The sequence below is a fragment of the Rhamphochromis longiceps genome, unplaced genomic scaffold, assembly GCF_057381845.1.
Source record: "Rhamphochromis longiceps isolate RC_006_pf unplaced genomic scaffold, R_longiceps_female_GT1.1 unmapped_scaffold_2, whole genome shotgun sequence".
In the NCBI taxonomy this organism is placed as follows: Eukaryota; Metazoa; Chordata; class Actinopteri; order Cichliformes; family Cichlidae; genus Rhamphochromis; species Rhamphochromis longiceps.
In genome coordinates this window covers 60001-78325 of record NW_028187222.1, presented here as the reverse complement: position 1 = coordinate 78325, position 18325 = coordinate 60001, and the positions used below count along the sequence as shown (strand labels likewise).

At 42.6% G+C, this 18325-nt stretch overlaps 1 long non-coding RNA gene across 1 annotated transcript in view; it reads right to left on the bottom strand.

Annotated features, from left to right (window-relative positions):
• Positions 1-7469: 7469 nt before the first annotated feature.
• LOC146640782 (uncharacterized) overlaps positions 7470-18325 on the bottom strand; it is a 12248-nt gene continuing 1392 nt past the window's right edge. The window contains exons 1-2 of the long non-coding RNA XR_014909910.1: positions 10127-18325; positions 7470-9982 (exon numbers count right to left, since the gene is read on the bottom strand). The exon at positions 10127-18325 is cut by the window's right edge and continues 1392 nt beyond it. This is a non-coding gene — a long non-coding RNA (uncharacterized LOC146640782). The remainder of the gene's footprint in view (positions 9983-10126) is intronic.

The following is an 18325-nucleotide window of genomic DNA, read 5'->3' as shown; positions in this document are numbered from 1 at the left end:
TGCAGTTTGCATCCATCCAGAAGTGCTTTAGTGATATAGATATATTACAATATATATTGGCAATAATATAGATATGTGAGTATATTACAGAAATGGGTCTATTATGGTATGTTATAATGTACACGGTATGAAGTATGTTGTGAATATTCTATAACTATAAGTATGTACAGGCTGTAGTGAGTACAAGCTATGTACAGGATATGAACAGGATATAAATATGAAAAACTATACAGAATATGAAATAAATAACTTTACAGAATCTGAGATATACAGCTATACAGAAATGGGAACTATGCAAGTTGTAAACAGTTGTAGGATTAAAAATTATCGAATGTACAGAATGATTATTTACACAGAGCTATACAGTAGTGCAGTTAAGATAAGTGAGGGTGTAGATAGTTTCTACAGAGGCTATATAAAGTGCTGGTGGTTGTGAGTGGTGGTTCAGTCCATGTTATTATTGTGTGTTTGAGGGTACAGTTATCCATTGTGGGTGTGTGTATGTTCAGTCCATGAGTTTAACGTGGGTCAGATGTCAGGAGGCAGAGTTCAGGAGTCTGACAGCTGTGGGGAAGAAGCTGTTCCGGTACCTGGTGGTCTTAGTCCGGAGGCTCCTGTAGCGCCTCCCAGAGGGCAGGAGGGTGAAGAGTCCATGTGACGGGTGACTGGGGTCTTTGATGATTTTCCCAGCCCTTTTCAGACACCGCTTCCTGTAGCCGCGTCATATAACGTGCGGAGGGCGGTGAAAGAGGCGAAGCAGCGCTACGGGAGGAAACTAGAGTCACAACTCCAACAGAGTGACTCTAGGAGCCTGTGGCGGGGACTAAGGACAATAATGGACTATAAAGCACCAACAACCGGTATGACGAACGCGGCCGTGACTCTGGCAGACGAGCTGAACACTTTCTATGCTCGCTTCGAGGCTGCAGCTAAGGTCTCCAACAATGCTAGTGTTAGCGGCGCTAACGGCTGCAGACAGGAAGATACTGCCAGCACCGGAAACGTGCTCGTCATCTCCGAGCATGAAGTAAGGAGAGCCTTCAAGAGAGTGAACACCAGGAAAGCAGCAGGACCAGACGGCATCCCAGGTCGTATCCTAAGAGACTGCGCATACCAGCTAGCTCCTGTGTTCACTGAGATATTCAACATCTCTTTATCTCAGTCGGTGATCCCCACATGCTTCAAAGAGTCCATCATTGTTCCTGTCCCAAAGAAACCCCACCCTGCTTCTCTCAATGACTATCGCCCTGTAGCCCTCACCTCAGTAGTGATGAAGTGCTTTGAACGCCTGGTCAGAGACTTCATCATTTCTTCACTACCAGACACACTGGACCCACTACAGTTCGCTTACCGTCCAAATCGTTCCACAGACGATGCCATCTCTCATCTCCTCCACACATCACTCACTCACTTGGACACTAGAAGGGGGAATTATGTTAAAATGCTCTTCATAGACTACAGCTCTGCATTTAACACCATAATTCCCTTCACACTCACCACCAAGCTGGAGCATCTGGGACTCAGCTCATCTATGTGTCAGTGAATCTCCAACTTCCTAACTGGCAGACCACAGGCAGTAAGGATGGGCGGACATGTCTCAGCCTCCACCACTCTCAGCACTGGAGCCCCCCAGGGGTGTGTTCTGAGCCCCCTGCTGTACTCTTTGTACACATATGACTGTGTGGCCACTACCAGCTCCACCACCATCATCAAGTTTGCTGACGACACCGTCGTGGTGGGCCTGATCTCTGATAACAACGAGACGGCCTACCTGAAGGAGATTAGGAATCTGGAGAACTGGTGCCAGAGGAACAACCTCCTTCTAAACGTCAGTAAGACAAAGGAGCTGATAGTGGACTTCAGCACTAAGCAGGAGAGGAACTACCAGACCCCTGTCATCAACGAGTGCCCAGTGGAGAGAGTGGACAGCTTCAAATACCTCGGAGTTCACATCACGCAGGACCTGTCATGGTCCTGTCACATCAACACCGTGGTGAAAAAGGCCCGACAGCGTCTCTACCACCTCAGACGCTTGAGAGACTTCCAACTGCCCTCCAAGGTGCTCAGGAACTTTTACTCGTGCACCATAGAGAGCATCCTGGCGGGAAACATCTTAACCTGGTTCGGGAACAGCACCATGCAGGACAGACGAGCTCTACAGAGGGTTGTGCGGTCAGCTGAGCGCACCATCCGCTCCGAGCTCCCTGACCTGCACTCAATCTACAGCAGGCGGTGCTGGACCAAGGCCAGGAAGATCGTGAAGGACCTCAGCCATCCCAACAACAGACTGTTCTCTCTGTTGAGGTCAGGAAAGCGATTCCGCTCCCTGAAGACCAACACAGAGAGACTGAGGAGGAGCTTCTTCCCGCAGGCGATACGGTCTCTCAATCACACCACCACACAGTACTGACCCACACATATGGTTCTTACACACACACTGGACTTTCTGGACTTTGGTTTTGCACAACACTGGTCACTATATTCTTCATTTCCGGTTAATACTTGTACAGCTGCTGTTATTGTGTATATATTTATTTATATTTAGATTTCTTCATACATTCTTATATAGTTCTATATTGTGTATTTTGTTGTACAGTTATTTTATTTTCAACTTTAATTTATATATTTATCTTTATCTTATTCTTCCCAGTTAAATTTACCCTTCATTCTAATTTGTGTTGTACAGTTATTTCATTTTTAACCTTAATTTATATTTTATTCCTTCCTAGTTAAATTTACCCTTTTTAATTTTTCATATTTATTTCCTATCTTATTCATAGCCTTTTCCTTTTTTGTTTTCTTTAGGTCACGAGCAGTTGTCCAAGCATTTCACTACATATCGTACTGTGTATGACTGTGTACGTGACAAATAAAATTTGAATTTGAATTTGAGATGTCTTTTATGGCAGGAAGTGGTGCTCTGGCGATGCGCAGGGCAGTTTTCACGACCATCTGCAACGCCTTCCGGTCCGAGGCAGAGCAGTTCCCGTACCAGACTGTTATACAGTTGGTCAGGATGCTCTCGATGGTGCAACGATAGAAGTTCACCAGGATGTCTGAGGACAGGTGGTTCTTCCTCAGAGTCCTCAAGAAGAAGAGGCGCTGGTGAGCCTTCTTGACCAGCTTGGAGCAGTTGGTCGTCCAGGTGAGATCCTCGGAGATGTGGACTCCCAGGAACTTGAAGCTGCTCACATGCTCCACAGCCGTCCCCTTAATGTGGATGGGTGGATGTGGGTCAGCATTCCTCCTGTAGTCCACGATGAGCTCCTTGGTCTTCTCGGTGTTAAGCAGCAGGTTGTTTCTGTCGCACCACTCAGCCAGACGATCCACCTCCTCCCTGTAGGCGGCCTCATCGTTGTCACTGATGAGGCCAATCACCGTGGTGTCATCTGCAAACTTAATGATGGTGTTGGAACCATCAGCAGGTCTGCAGTCGTGGGTGAAGAGGGAGTAGAGGAAAGGGCTCATCACACAGCCTTGTGGTACACCGGTGTTCATTGTGATGGTAGATGAGCAGCGGTTATCCAGCCGGACATGTTGGGGGCGGTTGGTCAGGAAGTCCAGTAACCATTTGCAGATGAGGGAACTGATGCCCAGGTCTGTCAGTTTCCTGATGAGTTGTGAGGGGTGGATTGTATTGAATGCTGAACTGAAGTCTATAAACAGCATTCTGGCGTAGGTGTTGTTGTTGTCCAGGTGTGAGAGGACAGAGTGCAGTGCGATGGAGACTGCATCCTCTGTGCTCCTGTTCTGGCGGTATGCGAATTGGTGGGGGTCCAGGGTGGGGGGGAGACAGGATTTGAAGTGTGCTAGGACCAGCTGCTCTAAGCACTTAGTGATGATGGGGGTGAGTGCTACTGGGCGGTAATCATTGAGGCAAGATGGGTTGGAGTTTTTGGGTATCGGGACGATGGAGGTGGATTTGAAGCAGGCCGGTACCACAGCGTGGGCCAAGGACAGATTGAATATGTCTGTGAGCACTCCTGCAAGCTCCCCAGAACATGCTCTGAGAACACGCCCGGGGATGCCATCAGGACCTGCAGCCTTGTGGACATTGATCCTGCTCAGCACCGCTCCTACATCGGTGGGGGAGAGAGTCAGAGGTTGGTGGTCTGGCGTCATGTCTGCTTTGGTTGTGGTTGTGGGGTTCCCTCGCTCAAAACGAGCATAAAAGTTGTTGAGTTCGTTGAGGAAGGAGACATCAGAGGATGCGGGGGAGGGTTTGGTGGTCCTGTAGTCTGTAATGGTCTGGAGTCCTTGCCACATGCGTCGGGGGTTGGAGTTGGAGAAGTGTTCTTCTACCTTCTTTTTGTAATGGTGTTTGGCTTTTTTGATGCCCTTCTTTAGATTAGCCCTGGCTGTGCTGTAGGCGTGTGCATCTCCTGACCTAAAGGCGGTGTTGCGGGCCTTCAGGAGGAGACAAACATCCCGGTTCATCCAAGGCTTCTGGTTGGGGTACATGGTGATCCGTTTCTGGGTGGTGACACTGTCTGTGGTTTCGGAGATGTAATCCAGTACAGATGAGGCGTACTGGTCCAGGTCTGTGTGGGTGAACATATTCCAGTCTGTGTTTTTAAATCTGTCCTGGAGCACTGCGTCTGTCCCCTCTGGCCACACTTTAATTGTCCTCACAGCAGGTTTCACATGTTGGATGAGTGGTGAATACCTAGGTGTGAGGAACAGGGAGAGATGGTCCGATTGTCCAATGTGGGGAGCCTACAATGTGTGGCTTTGTAGGCTCCAGCCAGGTTGGAATACACATGGTCTAAAGTCTTGTCTCCTCTGGTGTGGCAGGAGACATGTTGGTGGAATCTGGGGAGGACTGTCTTTAAGTTGGTGTGGTTGAAGTCGCCAGCAACAATAAAAGCAGCATCGGGGTGTTTATTCTGGTGTTTGTTAATGGCTGCAGAAAGTTCTTTCATGGCCAACCTAGCATTAGCGTCGGGGGGTATATACACGGCAGTGAGTATGATCGAAGTGAGTTCTCTGGGGAGATAATAAGGTCTGCATTTGACCATTAAAAACTCCGCATTAGGTGAGCAGTGACTCTCAGTAGTAGTGGAGTTCATGCACCAAGCATTGTTAATATAAATGCACAAACCTCCACCTCTGGTCTTGCCGGAGTCATCTGCGGGAGGGGGATGAGTGCGTGCTTATCAGTGTAAGTGTATGTGTGTGCGTGTCTAGAGTTCAGCTGAGACAGTGTCCTTCGCTCTATCAGGCTAAGTAAACAGTCTGCCAGCCAACCCAGGTGGCCTTGCATGGGATGGGAAGAATAGTCATCACACAGTCGTTATCAGGGAGTTGTCTTGGTCGGCTCCAGCCTTGGGCCTGAGCAGCTGGCGCCGTGGTGTCCATATGTTGAATATTAAGATTATATGACAATAAAAACAATATAAAAGGAACTTGGGATGTGTTAAACAACTTAATTAAACAAGGATCTTCTGGAACATCATATCCTGAATATTTTACTGATGCAAATGGTGAAAATCACAAAAAACAAATTCTTCATAAATGTTGGCCCTGAACTAGCAGCGGACATCCTGTGTCATAAAAATGAAAATATCAGTAATATAAAATCAAATCCATTTTCACTGTTCCTCTCAGCTACAAATGAGCAAGAAGTAATAAATATCACATTAAAATGTAAAAGTAAGTCTTCAATGGATTATCATGACATAAATATGTCTGTAGTTAAACAGGTTGTTCTGAATATTGCTAGTCCCTTAACATATACTGTATCTGTAATTTATCATTTCAGTCCGGTTGTTTTCCAAAAAATTGTGAAAGTAATACCACTATATAAAAGTAATGACAAACACAGTTTTACCAATTATAGGCCTATTTCTCTACTGCCTCAATTCTCAAAAATTCTAGAAAAACTTTTTAATTCAAGATTAGAAAAATTCCTTGAAAAACATCAAATAATAAATGTTGGTCAGTATGGTTTCAGAACGCAAAGAACCACTTCAATGGTGATAATTGAGGCAGTAGAAGAAATTACTGATACACTGGATAAAAATAAATATGCAGTTGGTATTTTTGTTGATCTCAAAAAGGCCTTCGACACAATCAATCACTCAATTTTATTGGATAAATTGGAAAGATATGGTATTCGAGGGAAAGCTGGTAACTGGTTAAAAAGTTACCTAACGGGTCGGGAACAATATGTTAGCATAGGGCATTACCATTCAGAGAAACTTGGTATTACATGTGGTGTTCCCCAAGGGTCAGTGTTAGGACCAAAACTTTTCAATGTATACATAAATGATATTTTTGATGTTTCTCAAGTACTTAAACTCATACTTGTTGTGATATTTTGATACCATGGTAGCATTTACAGGATATTGTTTTATAGTGATATTATACAGGAAAACTGTTACTCAATAAGGCCCATTTACTAGTTGTTTTTCTCTTTCTCTGTGACCCAAGAATTAATGTGTAAGAATCACAGGATGGTACCTCAAGGTCGAAAATACCACAGAGATCACTTCCTTACTCCCATCCTCCCTTCTTTATCTCTTAGAAAAAGGCTTGTTAAAGGCCAGGTGGTTTGTTTCAGAATTCACTAATGAAAGAACTCTGTATTCTATGTCTAGGAGTGTATTTTGCTGGGATAATCATAAATTGTAGCTGAACTGATAAACTATACAAAGGATACTTCTTTGCTCAGAGGGCAGGAAGACGCTTCCTTATTTGGTCTGTACCGGTTTGAACTGAGAATCTGCTGACACACGAACCTTTTTCCTCTATATAAACTGTTGTATTATGAATAAACCTTTGAGTTGGTTTGGGAAGGCAACCTGAAGCAGTCTGTGTTTCCTTGTTCTCCCAAGCTACTCCCGACGTCGTAACTAACCTGCTGAACGGCATACCTGAGTGTTACTTTGAATAATTTTGAATCTTATAGGGTAAAGACAAAACTCTGCTTATAGGTGCCCACGCCTCGGAGGAAAGCCCGATCCACGGATGACCCGGGACGGAGATTTCTTTCAATTTGGTGTCAGAAGTGGGATACGCTGACGAAGGTAAATACGTGTCTTTTATATTTATATGGGACTGTATTATACCTTTCTCAGTGACCCACAAAGAAACGGGATATGCTGACGAAGTTTTCCTTAGTGGCCCAGATAAATGGGATACACTGACGAATCTTCCTTAGTCCCCGAATAAAGTAAATTAAAAGCAGAGAGACACAGGAAGTTGCCTGTTGTTTTGCGAGAAGTTGCTCGTTAAGTGAAAAGTTGCTCACCAAAAACAAAAGAAAAGATAAAATTGCTAGCAATAAAATTGAAAGTAACCTCAGCTGTGCCACAGCAAAAATACTAACATAAATCCTTCAAGCGTGTAAACCCCTCTGGAAGTCACTGAACATGGGTCAGAATAATTCAAAGACCTCTGTTAAGGTTCAAAATATTGGGGATGGAGACAAGAGAAAAAACCACAATAACAACACTGGTCCGGCCGGGTTGAGTCAAACGATGATTTAATGATCACACACGTGGGAGATGGACACTGATGCAGACAGCCTCAAAATCTCAAAATGGTGGAGCATTGCTCAAACTTTTATAACCTCTGGTGCCTCCACCTTATCATAAAAAGCCTAAACATTCACATGGTCTCTCTCACACAGCGCCTAAGCTACGACCTTGGCTCCCTGTTTATCTGCTCCTGCTGAAATGGGGCAGAAAACTCCAGCACACTCTGTTCTCTTCTACTCAGACAAATTAGACAATAACCTTCTGCGAACAGTATTTCTTATAACTCAGCAATATAATGCATCATAAAACAATATCATTCATTCACAACAAGTCAGCAATTTAATGTAATGCAAATCAGTTTAACTAATGCAATAGTTATCAGCTTCTTCTAATTCAGGAGAATAATGCAAACTAAAACTACATAATAATTCACAATCTTTAATTAGGGGTATAACATGGCATAAAATAATATCATAATTTTACAATTCCCCCTGATGAGGTCATTAGAATAATGACCTCACAAACACCCTGTAGCCCAGTGTGGCCGGGTTCATCTCTTCTCACTCCTGAGGTCCTTTGTCCCCCTGAGGGGCAAACCATATGTAAGATGACCTCTGTGTTTGCGCAAGTCAGGTGCAAGACAAACTATTACTACAAGGATAGCAGGTCCAGATGACACTCCCCTGTTCTCCCACAGCTTTATTTGGTGTTCCCTGATACCATTCAGACGTAGACTAGAACCTCTGTCCGAAGAGCTCTTAACCTTTATTTTATTGCTGCAGCTACCAGTGTCGTCCAGTTGGGTGATCCTCTGCTCTTAATTCTTCAACCTTAGGGGTTAGACAACCCTTCAGTCGTAACACAGATCAGGGGATTATTCTGCTCCAATTTCAAACAACGATCTGTGTATTCTCCAGAAAAAGGAACAGGAAGGTGTCCCCTTTTTGCCCAAAAGCCTCTCGAACTTCGTTGGTCTGGTGTTCCCGGATTTCCGCCAACCCCTTCATGGTTATTGCTGTGTTTATGGGATCCATCCTTTTGTGGTGACTAGCTGGAGCCCAAACGCCATGACCCTTGGACCCAGTTGATGTCTCGGCAGTCACTGTGTCTGACTCTGCTACGGAGGATCCTCGCATCTCTGTGACCTCGTCTGGTGTCTGTTCCTTTCTCTGTAAGAGACAGAAAACCAAAACACCTCTCTTCCTAACCCTAATAATCTAATGTTATTATCTACTGACCTTCTAGTGATTCAGAATTGGTCTAAAACATTCAGAATGTCCCAGGGACTTATTCTAATCATATCTTATGTGTGTGTAAGCATGTTTGCATTTAGCCCTCCGCACTCAAGGCATTTCTTACACTTTATCAGTCCGGACAGTCACGCCGAACGAAGCTTCTGACCTTCAAAAGGCCGAGTGCCAACTCGTTATAAGCACATTTGCAAGGTGTGTCTGAAAATTATTGAAACCCCTCTTTTTAACAAAAGACAAAAAATTAACAAATCTTCTAAACGCTATTCAGTTCATTTCAATGAGTAATGATTAAACATGAAAGTGATAGTTTATGCTTTTTCACTGATTCTCTAAAAGGTCTGTCTTCTCGGACCGCTATTAGCTTAAGCTTTACCATTCCTAAATTATTAAAGACACAAATGAAGTTATAAAATGTTCAAATAATCCTGGTTTGATGTTAAAGCTCAACCTTCCCCCCCTTTTTTGACACATTCCAATGTGTCAAATCAACGGAGCTAGAACATTCAAAAAAAAAAGTTAGGCAGCTACAAAGTTTCCCAGACTCTTAAGGTGATCCGCGTGTAACGTTCTGACTCAGGTATTTAATATTTTAATAAATCTCGTTTAATTAACTGCCACTATTTAAACTAACCTTAAAGACATAATTTAAGAAAAGATCACAAAGAATAACATGATATCAGTGTTTTGTAAGCGCGTGCGGCCTTCTATGCTCGAAGCCTTTCCCCTCAATAGATCAGTCAGACATTCGCGCTGACTGTAGCTTTTAACCCTTATTAACTTGAGCACAACTCTACAATGAGCAACAAGTTGCAATATTTATAAAAATGATCATGGTTACACCTGCAATGAAAAATTATATCATTATCCTAACACCTGTAAATAGAAGACTCATCAGAAGTTATAACAATCACAGGAACACAAATGTTAGTATAAGGTCAAAAGCTTCAATAAATGATCATCGATGCAATGCTTGTTGCATGATTCTCATACAATAATAATGCTGACATTGAAAATAACAGTATAACACCCCCTTTTGTCCCGTTTCACTTGACACCTAAACGTTTATAAATGCCTCTTTAATTCTTGAATTTATTTCCCCCTTTTCTCCCCTTACTGACCACAGCAGGGGGATCTTAGTTTTGAATCAGCCATGAATCCAGCTCACCTGATTCATCAGTGAGCTCCACCATCACTGGCGTCTGACAGGGTGGCGCTGCATACTCTTCCTTTAATATCACTATTTTCAACCTGTTAATGAGAGTGTTTAAACCTGAAGTCGACTACGTCCACAACAAGTCAATACAGCTGTAAATGTGGCCAATTATCAATCTATTACCAATCAATAACAACAGATAACTTCTATTTTATGCATGCTTTTAATCAACCACTCACCCAGAGGATCTCCAATCCCAGCAAGTTCCTTCTCCTCCTTTAATGAGTCTGTCCTCCTTCCATGCCCTGGTAACCGGTCCATCCAGAGCCATATGATCTCAAATATACATACGACAAGCCAAACCACACCTTGGTCACACCAACCCCTTTCCACCCCCGAGATGTCCAATGCCATCCTAGTATGGACTGTCAAATGTGGCTTTAACGCTGACTGTTCTGACAATCCATTTTATAACGTTCCTGGTCAGATTTGCCAATCTCTGCACCAGGGTTTTAAACGTTTCGCCATTTTCATTAGGTTTTATCTTTTATTTAGTTTCGACTCCAGATTTTCAATTTTTGCCAGTTGTAATTAGTTTTTACCAATTCTTTGCTAGTTTAGTCTAGTTTTTATTTTTCTGAAAGTCCTTAGTTTCAATTTAGTTTTATTTGTGTTTTGCAAAAGTTAAGTGTAACAAAATCTCAGTTCCATCATATCAGTCATGCTCTTCTAATTATCCTTGGGTGTTGAGACTAATAACTATTAACTCTTGCCGCACCGAGTGGTCCTAATTTTGGTTAAAGTGAATTGATAACCTTTTGAAGGCGATTGTTTCACACCTTTATTTAGATGTCCCAGTCCTGTTATCTCGGGATACATCACGCTGCCTTATCTGGGGTTAGCTATTTTCTTGGGATGCGAGTTAAGTGGGTGAGCTCTTCAACGAGGGGGAGCGTGCTCCCCCTGATGAGGTCTTCTAGGTAAGCTAGGTTAACCTTCTTGTGTGAGCTTTTCAAGTGCACTTTTAAGGTTTGTGGGATTTTTTGTTTTATAAATGTCCCTCAAGACCCCCTGATGACCCAGTAATTCATTTTTTCGCACTGTAGTACACATTTAGTTTTTTGCTTGTAGCTCTCATACTCTACTTGCCACTCCTCTAAGTCCTGATGTTTCTTAGAGAGGACAACAGAACCTTTAAAATTATATCCCATGTGTGGGGGTGTGGCCTTGCCAATTGTTTTTCCCACCTTTTCAAAATGGCTGGCGTGCCCACAAGCACATTTTATGGAAGAAAGAAAGATAAGCTTGATATTTACAATTAAAATGTTTTGTTAAACTCAGATTTCTATTTTATTCAAAAAATAAACATCTGGTAAATAATTTCAGGGGTCTTTAAGAATTAGGCTCATTTACTTTCACAGGGAACATGACTAATTTATTAATGTGTGCTCTACACATTGGGACTTTATATTTATATTTATTTCACTTTTTCCTAATACCCAACTTTTGACAAAGACGGAGAGAATTCTTAACACAATTATTAAGGGAGATTCAAACATAGATTTTTCAAAATATGAGAGGGTCAGGACCCACTAAAAGCCACAGAGAAGATTATCGAGATGCAGTGGCAGATGTAATAGAGGAAGACACAGGGCCACCTGAAATCTGTCATCCTATCTGGTGCAAAACCAACATGTAGTAGAATCTGGAATTTTGATTTTGAGTTAAAAATAAAATATGGGTAAAATGCAGAAATCTTTTCCAGTAAAGTAAAAAAAAAATAAGTGTCGCAATTATAGTTGAATCCATAACACCTAATTGTTTCTACGAGATCACGTCGTTGCTGAGAGTTATCAGTGATCTCAATGTGTGAAAAGAACTCACAATATCTGGGGTTTAAGCTCCTCTTGGCTGAGAAACCTGGGACAAACATGTGAACAAGACCTGAATAATACCAGTAATGAAGACTTCTCTCCAAAGATCAATAAAAGGAAGCCCCAATCTGATGAGAGTCTAGCAAAATATGGTTCACTCCACTTGCCTGAAATGTTTAGCAGTCCAAGGCATTTCAGTTGTAGAATGATTGGGTACAACAATGAAACAGATGTGAGATGAGGGAAGTGCCAAATGTTCCTTTGTGTCTCCAAATAAAATCAGTACTTCCTCAGATATCCTAAATAAATTGACTTTTGTGAAATAGACAGTTCAGTGCCATCACTTATTCCTAAACCAATAGTTTACAGCTAGTGAAGTGTCAGTGACTTCTGGGTTGGTCCCTGATCTTCATCTTATGAGATTGTTATTTTAATAACACTTGATTCATTTAAAAGAAAAAAGAAAAAAAAAAGAAAAAAGAAAAAACGAAAATATTTTCTCCCTGTTTTTTCTTATTCTCTGGGTCTCAGGAGGACATTACGTCCCTCTCCACTACAAGACTCTTGTTATGTCTACAAAACAGTCATATTAAAATCATCCTCAATTCTATTCTGGCGCTGTCTCCCGACTTTTCCTGACCTGATTCTGCGCGTGAACGGAGCAGCAACACAGACGACTCGACTAACGTACTACCTTAATTTCACTATAGCAGGGCACGCACACATCAATGCAACCAAACACATTTTGCTATAAATCTAGTTAATTTTAGTTAGTTTTGTGAACATTCAGTACAGTTTTAGTTAGTATTTCTTTTTTTTTGATTTTATTACCGTTAACGCAAATTTTTCCACTTCTACTTTTCGTTATTTCATTTGTTGTCTTTAATAATAATAATAATCTCCTCTGCACCCTTGAATAAACACCATTAACATGATCAACCTTTTGCTGCTTGTTTTTTCACCATCTTATTGAATCAAATACTTCATGCTTATGTGGTTTACGACATTATATGTATCTAAATCTCCACTTTGTGTCTAAATGTTTGAAGAATTTTTGAGGGTCAAATTTTGAGAATTTGACCATAGTGAAAGTTATGGCATTATCACCCCCTTTGGGGATTACCTGTTTCCAGTTTTGATGATATTCCTCCCCGTTCTTTATTTTTGCAAGTACCCCTCTTCGGTGGCGAGAAACTGTTGGTGTGATCAAGCGGGTGCTGTAAAAACAAAAGCTCAGGACAGAACAGTCACCAGTCATGTACTTCATTCAAAATTAACAAATATCAAGCTTCATATTGATCCTCTGAGTGTAATGGTACATTTTAATTTGCACTTCTAAAAACAATATTTTCTTTATTTTACTCTTGTTCTTGTGCAGCACCACCCCTCAGCACATGCCCCTGTTATTTTATCTTACTTTTAAATTGTTGACTACTTCAAGAGAGCGCCCAAAAGACGGGGACCAGTGTTTATCATTACATATCTCCATTTTGAGTGTGGCTGTCTATCATTCCCCTCTTATTCATAGACCTCGGTGGAGGGTTTTTTGTTTGTTTGTTTTTTTCTAAAATTAATTGACTCTCTATAGTGACCCACTATGGTTAATAATAACATGCTCAGTCATGAGTGGGATCAAACCTTTTCTTCACTTTAGCATTTAATATTCCCAACAATATAATGTAATACCTTAATTAAAACACAGCTACTGAAACACAATTTCCTTAATGCAAACATCAGTAGCTCAAAATTAGCAACCAAAGGGTTCAGTCTGCAGTTCACACTGCTGTGAAGCTACAGCTCTTTAGTCTCTGTCATTCTTCTGTTCTTGCAGACAAAACAAAGCAAAACAAAACATCCACCCTTCTTTTACAGGCTGGGTGAATTGTCTGTGGACATTCAATAATCATAAAGTCAGCACCGTTTTTGTCTCAGTATCAAGTCAGTTAAACTTTTAGTCGTCAGTCCATGACTTTTAGTCGTCAGTCATATGCATACATCCACACACATTCATACCAAAAGTTGCTGATAATGGAGTCTCACGCGCAGCCTATTCGAGGCTCCATCACCAGCAAGATGACGTCATCATTTTAAAGGAAACAGCTCCTTGTTTGTTTTTCCTTCTTTGGACTGGATTGACTCGCTGCAATCCTTTTAGGCTTCAGGATCAGTGTCCCATATAAGTGAATTTTCTCCCAAGCTCATTATAATCATGGAGAAAAAATACTTTGCGACTGTTTTCAATAAGAATATTTTATAGCGCTTTAAAGTTCAATCTCTCAGGCCTGGATTAAAGAGCTGATTTGTTAAATCAGGAACTCACAAAATACCAAAATATCACCACCGGTGGATCACACCTCTCAGATGTTCTTATCTCAGTGCACTGTAACAAAAGCAAAAACAAACGTAAACAATAAAACACTCATATAATAACAGATACTGGGGCCCATTGCAAACATGTCCAAAGTTCAAACCATCTTCCTCTCTTTTAGAGAAAGAGAACAATCCAAACCTCACTGATAGAATCAACCTAGTGTCAAACAAAACCCAAAGATCAACCAAAACTCCTTTTTGCACCAACAAAACATGTTGGATTTACTTGACTCAATAGTGGACACTAGTTACACACCAACTCTTTACCTTGGCAAAAACGTAAACAACTAAGTTGAATCAACACAACCTTTTCATAATCTCTTCGAAATAAAACTCACACCATTCATTCATCATTTTCGCTCTGTACCACTGGTCCTTGTTAGACTGTGTGAAACACAGTAAACAATTCAGTGGAGGCTTTGAGCCATAAACAGACATCACGCACAGACATTGTTTTCATTATCAAAGTGCTTCAGACCATGTCCTCTAAATCTACACAAATGCCCTCTGCGTGGCATGAAATACATTTAAGCAATAAATAATCAATCAGTTCTTGCTGTTGTAACCAATTCCGTATTTGGATGTTTGTGTGCAGCATTTGTTAGTAAAGCATTCTTCATTGCATCAGCGTGTGTGTGTGTGGATCACTTCTCAGTTCATTGAATCAACATTTTAATTTGTGTGTGTGTGTGTGTCATTTCTCCCTCAATCAACGAGCGCATATGTTCATATGTATGTTTCTTTTCACTCTGAGTCGGTGCATGTAGATGTGTGTGTTTGTGTGGGTGTTTGTGTTCATCACTTTCCTGTTGTAGTGTTCTGGGTAAACCACGGCCTGAAGCTTGCCCTGGGTCCTGCCCTCCTCCTTTTCAGTCTGTTTGCATCCATTGGTGCTGCTGCTCAGAGTTCTGTCCATACTGGTTCTGGCCCCAATTGAGGCAGTCCTTTTCTCCAGTGTCCAGCATCTTCTCCTTATTTCGCTCCTCCTTAACTTGACCCTTTTGCTTCGATCTTCCTTCAGGGTTTTGATACGCAGCTCAATTGTCTGGATGTCCGTTTGTTTGCAGGTGGAACGGCTGACATCCAGAAGGTGTATAGGAGAGTCTACAGCTTCCACCTCCCCAGTGGAAGACCTCAATCTTTGTTCTGTTAGTTTTACACAGGCCTCAAGGCTCTCTGGGATCCCTTCTTGCACTCTCAAGCCCACGGCTGAGGTCGTAGTCGTGGTCCCATTCCACGGGAATGGAGTCCATGGTTGTTTGGGTGTCTCGGCCCGAGCGTTCAGTCCAGAGCTGGGCAGCCCAGGACGCTGAGCGATCGGAGGACGGCAGAGGCGACAGGAAGCCATCCCCCTGACGTTCGCTCCATAGCAGACCGGACAAATCACACTGCTCATCTAGCTCCAGGATGCTCCGGCCTGATTTCAAGTCCGGTGTCTTGGACTCCAAGCCTGATGGGTTCGATTTTCAGCTAGCTCCTCCTGGGCCATGCTCAGTTTCTGCTCTGATGCCTCGAGGTCTTATTGAGGGCAGAAACCTCAGAGTCTTTTCCGTAGAAATCAGATTTAAGTCCATTGATGTTTTCCTTGCTTTGCTCCTCGGCCTTTTGCAGCTCTGCTGTTCGGCTCTTCTCAGAGGTCAGCTCCTGGCCGAGCCCCGACACCTGTGCCTTCAGCTTATTTTCTCCTGGTGTTTTGTCCATTCTGAGGTGACCTCAGTTACTCCTCCTGTCCCTGGCACGCCCTTTTTGCTGCCCGATGGTCATTGTTGGTCCGTCACTGTCCTGCACAGTTTTTAATGCAGAGTGGTTAAGGTCAGCATGGTTTTGCTCGGCCTCACTTTTCATCTGGGCTTGATGGGCGTCTCGTCACAGCTCTGTCAGCTGAAGCTGTCTTTTTCCATATGGCAAGAATGTAAAGAGTGTGTGAGAGGGGTGTGTCCAATCAGGCACAATGCTGGTGGCTTTGCGAGTGCCTCGTTTTCCAAATCCAGATGTTTCTTTGTCACGTACACAGCAACAGAGAGAACAGTCTGTTGTTGAGATGGCTGAGGTCTTTCACGATCTTCCTGGTCTTGGTCCAGCACCGCCTGCTGTAGATTGAGTGCAGGTCAGGGTGCTCGGAGCGGATGGTGCGCTCAGCTGATTGCACAACCCTCTGTAGTGCTTGTCTGTCCGGCATGGTGCTGTTCCCGAACCAGACAGTGATATAGCTGCTCAGGATGCTCTCAATAGTTCCTTTATATAAGGTGGTCAGAATCGGTGGTGGGAGCCGGGCCTTTCTCAATCTTCTCAGAAAGAAAAGACGCTGACAGAAATCTCCCCGTGTAGTGAAACGGGCCTTGGATTACCGCTCTCCGTCTCTGCTGCATGCGATCATTTTCCTGCAGCACTGTTGACCTTTTCAAGTTGTTGTTGCGGGTTCAGCTGCTTTAGCATTTAGTCAGGGTCACATCAAAGATGGTAGAGGAGAGAGCAAAGATGGTAGAGGGGAGAGCAGGAGTCCAGGGTCAGCCTCGGCTTTTCCGGGCCGACAAAGCAGCCTGTAATCAAGCATAAAGAGAAAAAACAAAACAAAACAAAAACAAAAACAAACGAACAGGAAAATCATGTTGTATTGGCTGTGTTACTCAGAGAGGGGAAAAACAACGGGACCAGGCCCTGTGTCAGCCTTCTCTCCCCCTTTTTTTTTTGTTTTTTCTCACCATATAATCCTCTCATAACTCACCAAGCTGACAGGACAACACAGGTACATGTTAAAATTCTTAAGATCATGTTTAAAGCACAAAAATGGAATTTTCTTTCATTCAGTAATCACTTGTATTAATCAATCAGAAGAAAACATGTCACAGTTTGACTTTTATTAACCACTAAATTTGTCGTGTTATCACTGGTTGTGATTTTTTTTTTTTTTTTTTTTGAAGTTAAGTTGTTGTCCTGCAACCCAGAGGGTTTATTTGTTAGTAGTGGATAAACTTTATTGTGTAACGGCGGGTGTATGTTAAGTTTCACTGCTTTAAACTTGCTGGAAAATCTTCACGTGTTCATGGGTGTAAGCTGTTTCTTCATTGCGTGTATGTGCGTTTGTACATGGGCTAATTTAACGTTTTTTCTCAAACGAGGCATTTCTCTAGCACGTGCCTCTCTCTCACATTTCTCTGCTTGTGTGTGTTTTTGTTTCACCTTTTTGTTGTGATGCTCCAGGCGCCTTCCCAACCTCCACAAGTCTGTTGGCCGCAATTTTATGTGTAAAACTCCTTTAATTTCTCCTTTAATTCTCTGCTAGCTGCTGTCTTTTCCACAGCTGCTGATTCTTGCTGAGTTTGGTTTCCATTACTATAATTTTGCTTCGGCCGCCGTGCTTGTGGGGGCAGTTGGTCCAGCCCCATAGCCACCTGTATCAACACACTGAGAGATTTATTTAATATCATTTTCATCACTGTTAAATAGACTAGCAGGCAAGACGCCCACCTTTGCACTACAGACTACATGCCAGTCTCCCAACACACTCCTCTCTGAGTTTCCGCTTTAAACTCCAACATCATTCACACCCCAGTCATTCAACACCTTATTTGTAGTATCATAATCAGCAAAATCAGCGTTTTACTTACAGGCATGTATCATTGTTTGCAAATCAAAATTATAAAACTCAAAAACACGCTAAACAGGAAGCAAAGTCCTCTGTGCGCGTCACAGCTCATTTGCATGTTCACACACCGTCTAAAAATAGCTCGCAGCGCTGCAGTGCGCTGTCGTCACACACAGGGTCACACAAAGCTCAGACAAAACTCTTTTATTTTATATTACAAAGACGTCTTATATTTACAATCACTGACAGGCCTGACAGATTCAGCACCTAACAAATTTCAACAAATTTAAGTTAACGGGTCCAACCGAAGAAAGCTTCACTTTTTTGTAATCAATTAACCAGTATCTGTTTCCTCCAGAACAGCCTATGGCCTGATTTCTAAATCCCTAACTCAATTTAACTTTGTCCAAACAAGCACATCACACCATTTAAACGGTGAGGAGATTCTAACTCCTAGCTTATTTCGGGATGCCCTGTACCCCACAGTTAAAGCCAAACTGAACTACCCCTGTTCGCCGACAGGTCAAGACCGCGCGTCCACGGCCAGGAGGGAGCGTAACCTCCGGGCTATGTGCTTCTTAGCATCTTCCAGTGCCGTCCTATAACAA